Consider the following 9,695-nt stretch of genomic DNA (forward strand, 5'->3'; position numbering starts at 1 on the left):
ATTTTTATTTATTTATTTATTTATTTTTTGAGACAGAGTCTCACTCTGTCACCCAGGCTGGAGTGCAGCGGTGCAATCTCGGCTCACTGCAACCTCCGCCTCCAGGGTTCAAGTGAGTCTCATGCCTCATCCTCTCAAGCAGCTGGGACTACAGGTGTGCGCCACCACGCCCAGCTAATTTTTTGTATTTTTAGTAGAGATGGGGTTTCACCATGTTGGCCAGGCTGGTCTCAAACTCCTGGCCTCAGGTGATCTGTCCACCCTGGCCTCCCAAAGTGCTGGGATTACAGGCATGAGCCAGTGTGCCGAGCCTTAGTTTTTATTTCTTTATTTTTTGTAGAGATGGGGTCTCCCTATGTTGCCCGTGCTGGTCATAAACTTCTGGCCTCAAGGGATCCTCCTGCTTTAGCCTCCCAAAGTGCTGTGATTACAGACATGACCCACCATGCCTCGCCAGAACTTTTTTGTTTTTCAATTTTTGTTTGTTTTTCTTTATGCACCGCTAAGAGTAGTATGAGGAAACTTTTTAAAGGGCATGTGAACTGATATGATTTATGTTTTAGGATCATCTGCTGTGAGAAGAATATTCTAATAGGAGAGAAGCCAGAGGGAAAGCAGGCAGTCAGTTGGGGGCTGCTGCAGTGGGGAGGGCGAGAGATGCTGGAGAACGGGGTCAGTGGCCACAGTGGAAATGGAGCAGGGAATGGGGCACCAGCCGTTCCAAGCACCAGCACCAGAGTGGACTCCATGTGGGGCTTGCAGCTGCACCAGACATGCTGCACCTGGGAAATATCTCACAGGGAAGGTGCACAGGACTTGCTGATGGATGAGGGATTTGAGAAATGAGGTGCCAGGTACCCAGGAAGTCCAAGGTGGGATTGAGGAGGGGAACAGAAGTGGGGGAAAATTGGCCGGACGCAGGGGCGCACGCCTGTAATCCCAGCACTTTGGGAGGCTAAGGTGGGTGGATCACCTGAGGTCGGAAGTTCAAGACCAGCCTGGCCAACATACTGAAACTCTGTCTCTACCAAAAATACAAAAATTAGCTGGGTGTGGTGGTGCATGCCTGTAATCCCAGCTACCCAGGAGAATGAGGCAGGAGAATCTCTTGAACCCGGAAGGCGGAGGTTGTGGTGAGCCAAGATCATGCCATTGCACTCCAGCCTGGGCAACAGGAGCGAAACTATGTCTCAAAAAAAAAAAAAAAAAAAAAAGTGGGGGGAAAATCCAGAATTCCATTTTGAGTACATTAAGCTTGAGATATCTAATCAAAAATGTTAATCAGGCAGTGGAAATTCAAATTTAGGAATTAGTGGGGAAGTCAGAGCTAGAGATAAAAATTTAAGGATCACTAGCCAGAAGATTGAGTTTAAATCCAGGAGAATATGTATTGAATTATATGCATTATAATAAAGCCATTTCCACACTCAAGGGTGACCAAGAATAAGAGGTCTGTAAATCTATTACTTCTCGGCTCCTAGCAAAAAGCAGAATATTCTGCATTTGAATGAGTAATCAGCATTCACAAAGACATCCACAGAGGACTATATTCAGAGCCCATAGCCCCATTCCACACACCTCTTTGCATTTCTATTGCTGCTACAGTTAATCAGCCCAACAACAAGGTAACACTCACCCATTGAATAAGTAAAAGAAAATTTGCCTTTCAATAAGGAAACCAGGGCTGGGCACAGTGGCTCATGCCTGTAATCCCAGCATTTTGGAAGGCTGAGACGGGTGGATCACGAGGTCAAGAGATTGAGACCATCCTGGCCAACATGGTGAAACCCCGTCTCTACTAAAAAATACAAAAATTAGCTGGGCATGGTGGCATGCACCTGTAGTCCTGGCTACTCAAGAGGCTGAGGCAGGAGAATCGCTTGAACCTGGGAGGCAGAGGCTGCAGTGAGCCAAGATTGCGCCACTACACTCTGGCGTGGTGACAGAGCGAGACTGTCTCAAAAAAAAAAAAAAAAAAGAAAAGAAAAGAAAACCAACAAAGTGGGTCAGGCTCCTGTTCATTGAGGACACTTAACATCAAAGAAATCAAACTCTTTTATTTTTTTTGAGACAGGGTCTCACTCTGTCACCCAGGCTGGAGTGTGGTGGCATGCCACTCTCTGCAGCCTGGAACTCCTGGGCTCATGCCATCTTCCCACCTCAGCCTCCCAAGTGGCTGGGACTACAGGTAGGCACCACTGGGACCAGCTAATTTTTTATTTTTTGTAGAGATGGGGTTACCTAGGCTGGTCTCAAACTCCTGTGCTCAAGAGATCCTCCCACCTTTGATGCAGGATTTTTCTTAGTCACTTTGCCAGCTGGAGATTTCCAGCTGGCAACTCCCCTGCCCAGGCCTTGCTCAGGCCTGGGCTTGCTGCAGGAGACACCCTGTCTACTCAGCCTGCCGGGCTGCACCTGGCTTGCACTCCAGTGCAGGTCCCATGGCCGCCACTACTGTGTGCTTAGCCCCTGGCAGGAGGGGGTGTGTGAGTGAGGGAGTGTGGGGTCTGGCTGGCCGTTCCAAGTGCTGGCAGAGGAGTGGGCTCCATGTGGGGCTTGTAGCTGGACCAGGCATGTCACAAGTGACTCCCATGGTGGACTCTGGCATCCAGACGAGGGGAACACGGTGGCACCCAGGCAGGGCTGCCCATGACCCTGAAGCCCCAGAGGGGGTGTTACAGCATGCAAATTAGCTCTTTTAGTCCCTTTGTCCGCAGCCTGATGGACAATGCCATGTTAACAACACCATCAGTCCTGTTGCCCTGCTCTGGCCCAAGGCTCCAGGGCTGGCTTGGCCCTGCTGCTGCTTCCCATCACATGAGGCAGCTGCCCTCCACTGGTGGAGGGTGTACAGCCTTCTTTGTACCCGTGCTTGGTGGGTCCCAAGTTCTTATCCCCTGTCCAAGAAGAATGAGGTTATACTGACAATAAAGGGTGACGAGGGTAGAGAAGAATTTTAGTGAGTGACAAAACAGCTCTCAGCAGAGACAGGATGTGAGGGTGGTCCCCTACTCAAAGTCAGGTGGTCTCTCACTCAGTGTGGCTGGGTCTGGGGCTTTTATGTGCTCAGAATAGGGAGTGCTGATTGGTTTGTGGGTAAGCAAAAAAAGCCTAAAACAAAGGCACCACTCAAAGGTGGGCATGACAGTGTAATAAACCAATTAGGGAAGGGTATATACATGTAAAACAGGTGAAAGGTGGGGATCAATCAGAGGAAAGTGCACCAAACAGGAAGACAGGTTCCCAATCCAGTCTGTGGACTTACCCAGGACTTGTAGCTAGGCTTTAAACTGTCTTTGGCTTGAAGTTTGGGTTTCACCGGGGATCTGCCCCTGTCTGCCTAGGGTTTGTCTGCTTCCTGCTGCTATCACCTTGGCATCCCAAAGTACTGTGATTACAGGCCTGAGCCACCATGCCTGGCCAACTTTTGCTTTAATGGAAGGAAAAAAATATTCACAATGTGTTTTCCAGTAAAATAATTTTATTTTTCCTTTTTGTTTTTGGTGTACAACATAATCTTTTGATATATATATATACCTTGTGGAATGGCTAAATCAAGCTAATTAACATAAATATTACCTCACATACTTATTTTTGCCTGTGGTAGAATACTCAACATTTATTCTCTTAGCAATTTTCGTGTATATAATCTATTGTTATTAACCATAATCACCATAGATTTTGAAATTGCCTTTGCAGAAATTATAGTAGTAATGGAAGTCTGACATAACTGACTCCATCTTGCTTCTACCAGACTAAGTTGCTTTTGGTCATTCCATTTTTTTTTTTTTTCTTTTTGAGACAGAGTCTTGCTCTGTCACCCAGTCTGGAGTGCAGTGGCGGAATCTCAGCTCACTGCAACCTCTGCCTCCCATGTTCAAGCGATTCTCCTGCCTCAGCCTCCTGAGCAGCTGAGATTACAGGTGCCCACCACCACGCCTGGCTAATTTTTGTATTTTTAGTAGAGATGAGGTTTCACCAAGTTGGCCAAGCTGGTGCTTTTGCTTATTTTTATGCAGAGGCCATAATAGTCCTTCCCTTGAACTAATCTTCTTTGTTCAAAAATTGAAACCAGCCAGGCATGGTGGCTCACGCCTGTAATCCCAGCACTTTAGGAGGCTGAAGCGAGTGGATCATGAGGTCAGGAGTTCGAGACCAGCCTGGCCAACATAGTGAAACTCCATCTCTACTAAAAATACAAAAATTAGCTAGGCATGGTGACACACGCCTGTAGTCCCAGCTACTCAGGAGGCTGAGGCGGGAGAATCACTTGAACCTGGGAGGCGGAGGTTGTGGTGAGCCAAGATCGTGCCACTGCACTCCAGCCTGGGCAACAGAGTGAGACTCTGTCTCAAAAAAAAAAAAGAAATTGAAACTGAGGCTGGGCATGGGGGTTCACACCTGTAATCCCAGCACTTTGGGAGTCCAAGGCAGGCAGATTACCTTGTCAGGAGTTCAAGACCAGCCTGGCCAATATGACAAAACCCCATCTCTACTAAAAATACAAAAATGAGCTGGACATGGTGGTGCATGCCTGAAATCCCCACTACTTGAGAGGCTGAAGAATGAGAATCACTTGAACCCAGGAGGTGGAGGTTGCAATAAGCCGAGATCACACCACTGTACCCTTAGCCTGGGTTACAAACCGAGACCTGGTTTCAAAAAAAAAAAAAAAAGATAACTGTTGAAGCTGGGCGATATGTATGGTATTTGTTACACTCTTTTTTTTTTTTTTATGTTTGGAGTTGTCTATAATAAAAAGAAAAAAAAAGAAGGAACCTACACAAGTTTAAAATACATAATCAGAGTCTCTGTGAGCTGAAATTTTGTTGACTTTTGCAGTTTTGTGTTTGTGTCCACCTTTCCTAGGTTTATTATACTATTTTATTGTACATGTCTCTTTGTGAAAGAGGCAATGCATAAATCAAAAGCCTATACCAAAGCTAATAGAAGACTTAAACTTCCTGATTTTCCTAAGGGAATCATGCACTAAACTTGAAAATAGTGCAAATTGAATTCTGTAGAGTATGCTGTTGCATATTATGAGCTATTGTCCAACCCAGTAATGCAAAGTAAAGAAATGGTGCATGTGGTCTATGCAAATCCAAGAACATTTTCTTCAAGTTTATTGTTCTCTAAGTGAGTCTTATTTTATTGAGATAGAGTCTCACTTTGTTGCCCAGGCTGGAATGTAGTGGTGCGATCTCAGCTCACTGCAAACTCTGCTTCCTGGGCTCAAGCAATTCTTGTGGCTCAGCCTCCTGAGTAGCTGGGATTACAGGCATGTGCCACCACGCCCAGCTAATTTTTGTATTTTTTGTAGAGATGGAGTTTCGCCATGTTGGCCAGGCTGGTCTCGAATTTCTGGCCTCAAATGATCTGCCTGCCTCAGCCTTCCCAAGGGCTGGGATTACAGGTGTAAGCCACTGCGCAAGCCCAAGTTTATTTTACTTCTTTCCTTTTTTTTTGTTTTTTGAGACAGGGTCTTGCTTTGTTACCCGAGCTGGAGTACAGTGGCACAAACATGGCTCACTATAGCCTCAACCTCCTGGGCTCAAACGATCATCTCATGTCAGCCCAAGTAGCTAGGACTACAGGCACGCACCAACACAACCAGCTAATTTTTAAATTTTTGTAGAGACAAGGTCTCCCCATGTTACCCGACTACTGTGGTAGTTACATTTCCCGAGCTTAAGTGATCTCCCTGCCTCAGCCTCCCGAAGTGCTTGGATTACAGGCATGAGCCACTGTGCCCTGTTGGTCCAAATTCATTTTGAAGTAGTATAAAACATCTGTATATTAACTATCCCTTACCTGGTGTATAACCAAACAAACCAGAAGAAATAGATGCTGTCGGCTCTGTGGTCTGAACGTATTAAACAAAGCATAACAAGTTTGGCACTGACAACCCAAAGCATATGAATTCATCCAGAGATGAAAAGTAGCCAAGGATAATTAGGTTCACATGAAATTAAATTTAGACAAGAATTTCAATTTGTCAATTTACAGGGATTATGCCAATTTAGGAAACTGTAATTACCTCTCATATAGAGCCTCCCCATCCTGGTATTTGTGTTTCTGGGAGAGTAAATCAGTGTCAGTTGCTTGGCAAGTATGGAATTAGAGGAAAGATACTTCCAAGAAAAAAGAATTTCATTTTGGCAACAATGTGCAACTACCAGAAAGATCCCCTCCTCCTTCCTTCAGCTATGAAAGGCATTACTGGGACAACTGTGGAAATCAGAATATAGACTGTAATCACTCTAGAGAACACTACTCCATTAATATAAATTTTCTGAATTTGATCATTGTATTGTGGTCATGCAGAAGATGCCCTTGTTTTAGAGGATTAAGCTGAAGTATTTATGGGATTAAGCTGAAGTGTCTGGATGTCTGCAAATAACTCTCCAGCGGTTTAGGAACGAAAGAAAAAATACAGAGATTAGCAAAGCAAACATGATAAAATGTTACCAATTGGTAAATTTAGATGAAGGGTATATGGGTGTTGTTTTCGCTTGCAATTTTTTTTTAAGATTAAACTGTTCAAAAAAGAACTGGATATATGATCCAGAATGAACTCAACCATAATGATGTCACCAACATTTACAAAGAAGGCTAAGGAGGCAAAAAGCAAATAAATGCCGCATGTTAAGTAGTAATAACCCGTTAGCCCACATTTCCTTCGGAAAACAGATAAGGTTCATAAGAGGAAGTCATTTTCTTTTTTTATTTTTGAGACAGAGTTTCACTCTTGTCACCCAGGCTGGAGTACAATGGCACGATCTTGGCTCACTGCAACCTCCACCTCCTGGGTTAAATGATTCTCCCGCCTCAGCCTCCCAAGTAGCTGCGATTACAGGCACACGCCAACAGGCCTGGATAATTTTTGGATTTTTAGTAGAGACAGGGTTCCACTATGTTGGCCAAGCTCGTCTCGAACTCCTGACCTCAAGTGATCTGCCCACCTCAGGCTCCCAAAGTGCTGGGATTACAGCCGTGAGCCACCGCGCCTGGTCAAAAGTCATTTTCTAGATGGAACTTCAGTTTAAAGAACAATTCTTTTATTGTTATATAGATATAGTATATATTATATAATCAGAAATAAATCTGAGATATATAGTGTTATATGGCCTAGAGGAAGAAGACACACTGCCTATATATGATGAACATGGATAATTTACTTTCCAAGAAAAGGAACTATAGCAAACCGTCAGAATTTTACTCTGTAGTTAGATAAAATCTATTATTCAAAGACTTTATTCACTAACCATAACACCTGTTATGTCCCAGTGGTCCTAGGCTTAGTCCTTGCCTTGAAGAACAGCCTATCAGAGTGTCTGCATATGTTTTTAAAATCCTAGTTTACTTTTAGTAATTTAGATTGCAGGTAACCTAGAAATAATTTACAACTACTATTTAAAGGCAATTATGCCCGGGTGCAGTGGCTCACACCTGTAATCCCAGCACTTTGGGAGGCCGAGGCAGGTGGCCTAACTCACTTTAGGTCAGGAGTTCGAGACCAGCTTGGCCAACATGGGGAAAGACTGTCTCTACTAAAAATACAAAAATTAGCCGGGCACAGTGGTATATGCCTGTAATCTGTTACTTGGGAGGCTGAGGCATGAGAATCACATAAACCTGGGAAGCAGAGGTTGCAGTGAGTTGAGATTGCACCACTGCACTCCAGCCTGGGCGAGAGAGCGAGGCTCTATCTCAAAAATAAAATGAAATAAAGGCAGTTACAATTTTCTACTCCAATTAAAATGGCATATAATTCTGTAAACCATAATATAGTTTATAGTCTTGTTTGTGGTAGTTACATTTCGTCAAGTATCTGATTCCTTACCATATAAGTTATTTTTCAATGCAGAAGCCAGTCTTTAAGTACAAAATTAAATCAAAAGTCATGAAGAGTAAAATGTCAATCTATGAACTGACTGCCTCTGCATTTCAGTTGTTTATCTTCTTTTTACTGGCTAAGAGTTCACAGATCAATGAGACTTGTCTCTTTAATTATGGGTTCTTAGATATAAAATAAGAATCCACTACGCTAAAGCTCAAAATTCTTATAAAGAAAAGCTTAGGAACTCATAATTTTATATTATCTGGATGTCTGCAAATAATTCTTAAATGGTTCAGCAAAAAAAGATAAAAAGGTGGGGCTGGGTGTGGTGGCTCACGCCTGTAATCCCAGCACTTTGGAAGGCCAAGGAGGGCAGATCACCTGAGGTCAGGAGTTGCAGGCCAGCATGGCCAGCATGGTGAAACCCTGTCTCTACTAAAAATACAAAAATTAGCTGGGTGTGGTGAGGCATGTCTGTAATTCCAGCTACTCGGGAGGCTGAGGCAGGAAAATTCCTTGAACCTGGGAGGCAGAGCAAGACTCCATCTGAAAAAAATGATAAATAGGCCGGGTGCGGTGGCTCATGCCTGTAATCCCAGCACTTTGGGAGGCCGAGGTGGGTGGATCATGAGGTCAAGAGATTGAGACCAGCCTGGCCAACATAGTGAAACCCCATCTCTACTAAAAATACAAAACAAATTAGCCGGACCTGGTGGCAGGTGCCTCTAGACCCAGCTACTCAGGAGGCTGGGGCAGGAGAATGGCGTGAACCCGGGAAGCAGAGCTTGCAGACTCCGTCTCAAAACAGGAATAATTAAAAAATAAATAAATAAATGAAATAAATAAAAAGGGGATATGCACCATGGAGACCGTATTTTTCATTTCTGCTAAGTACTGTATTACCGCTGGGCAAAAGGTCCCATTACATAAAAAGAACATGATTTTTTTTTTTTTTTTTAAGGAGTTTCACTCTTGTTGCCCAGGCTGGAGTGCAATGGCACGATCTTGGCTCACAGCAACCTTCACCTCCCAGGTTCAAGCGATTCTCCTGCCTTAGCCTCCCCGAGTAGCTGGGATTATAGGGATGCGCCACCATGCCAGGCTAATTTTTTTATATTTTAGTAGAGACGGGGTTTCTCTATGTTGGTCAGGCTGGTCTCGCACTTCTGACCTCAGGTGATCTGCCCGCCTCAGCCTCCCAAAGTACTGGGATTACAGGCATGAGCCACCGCACCCGGCCGATTTTTCTTTTTTTTTTTTTTCGAGACAGGGTCTTACTCTGTCATCCAGACTGGAGTGCAGTGGTGCTATCTTGGCTCACCGCAACCTCCGCCTCCTGGGTTCAAGTGATTCTCCCATCTCAACCTCCTGAATAGCTGAGACTATAGGCACGCACCACCATGCCCAGCTAATTTTGTATTTTTTGGTAGAGATGGGGTTTCACCATGTTGTCCAAGCTGGTCTTGAACTCCTAACCTGAAGTAATCTGCCCGCTTCGGCCTCCCAAAGTGCTTGGATTACAGGTGTGGGTCACTGTGCCCAGCTGAGAATGTCATCATTAATAGAGGCTTTACCCCGTTCCTTTGGGATTTCTTTTCGTTAAGGCCTACTGAGAGATTAAAAACAATGGAGGAGAACCTGTTTATTAACGGCCACATGTGTGACTAAAGTTTACATACAGTGCCTGACCTAAAACGCAGCTTTTCACTACTGCAAGGTAAATTCAGCCGTCAGAATTCTTTCTGTAAAGCTGGGCTGTAGAATCACACTTGAACTTTTCATTTGTCCTAAAGGACAGGGGAGACTGCAGGAGGCAAGCACGTGCCTGTGTGAGGGCCCCTCTCTGCCCTGC

This window comes from Gorilla gorilla, chromosome 4 (assembly GCF_029281585.2).
Source record: "Gorilla gorilla gorilla isolate KB3781 chromosome 4, NHGRI_mGorGor1-v2.1_pri, whole genome shotgun sequence".
In the NCBI taxonomy this organism is placed as follows: Eukaryota; Metazoa; Chordata; class Mammalia; order Primates; family Hominidae; genus Gorilla; species Gorilla gorilla.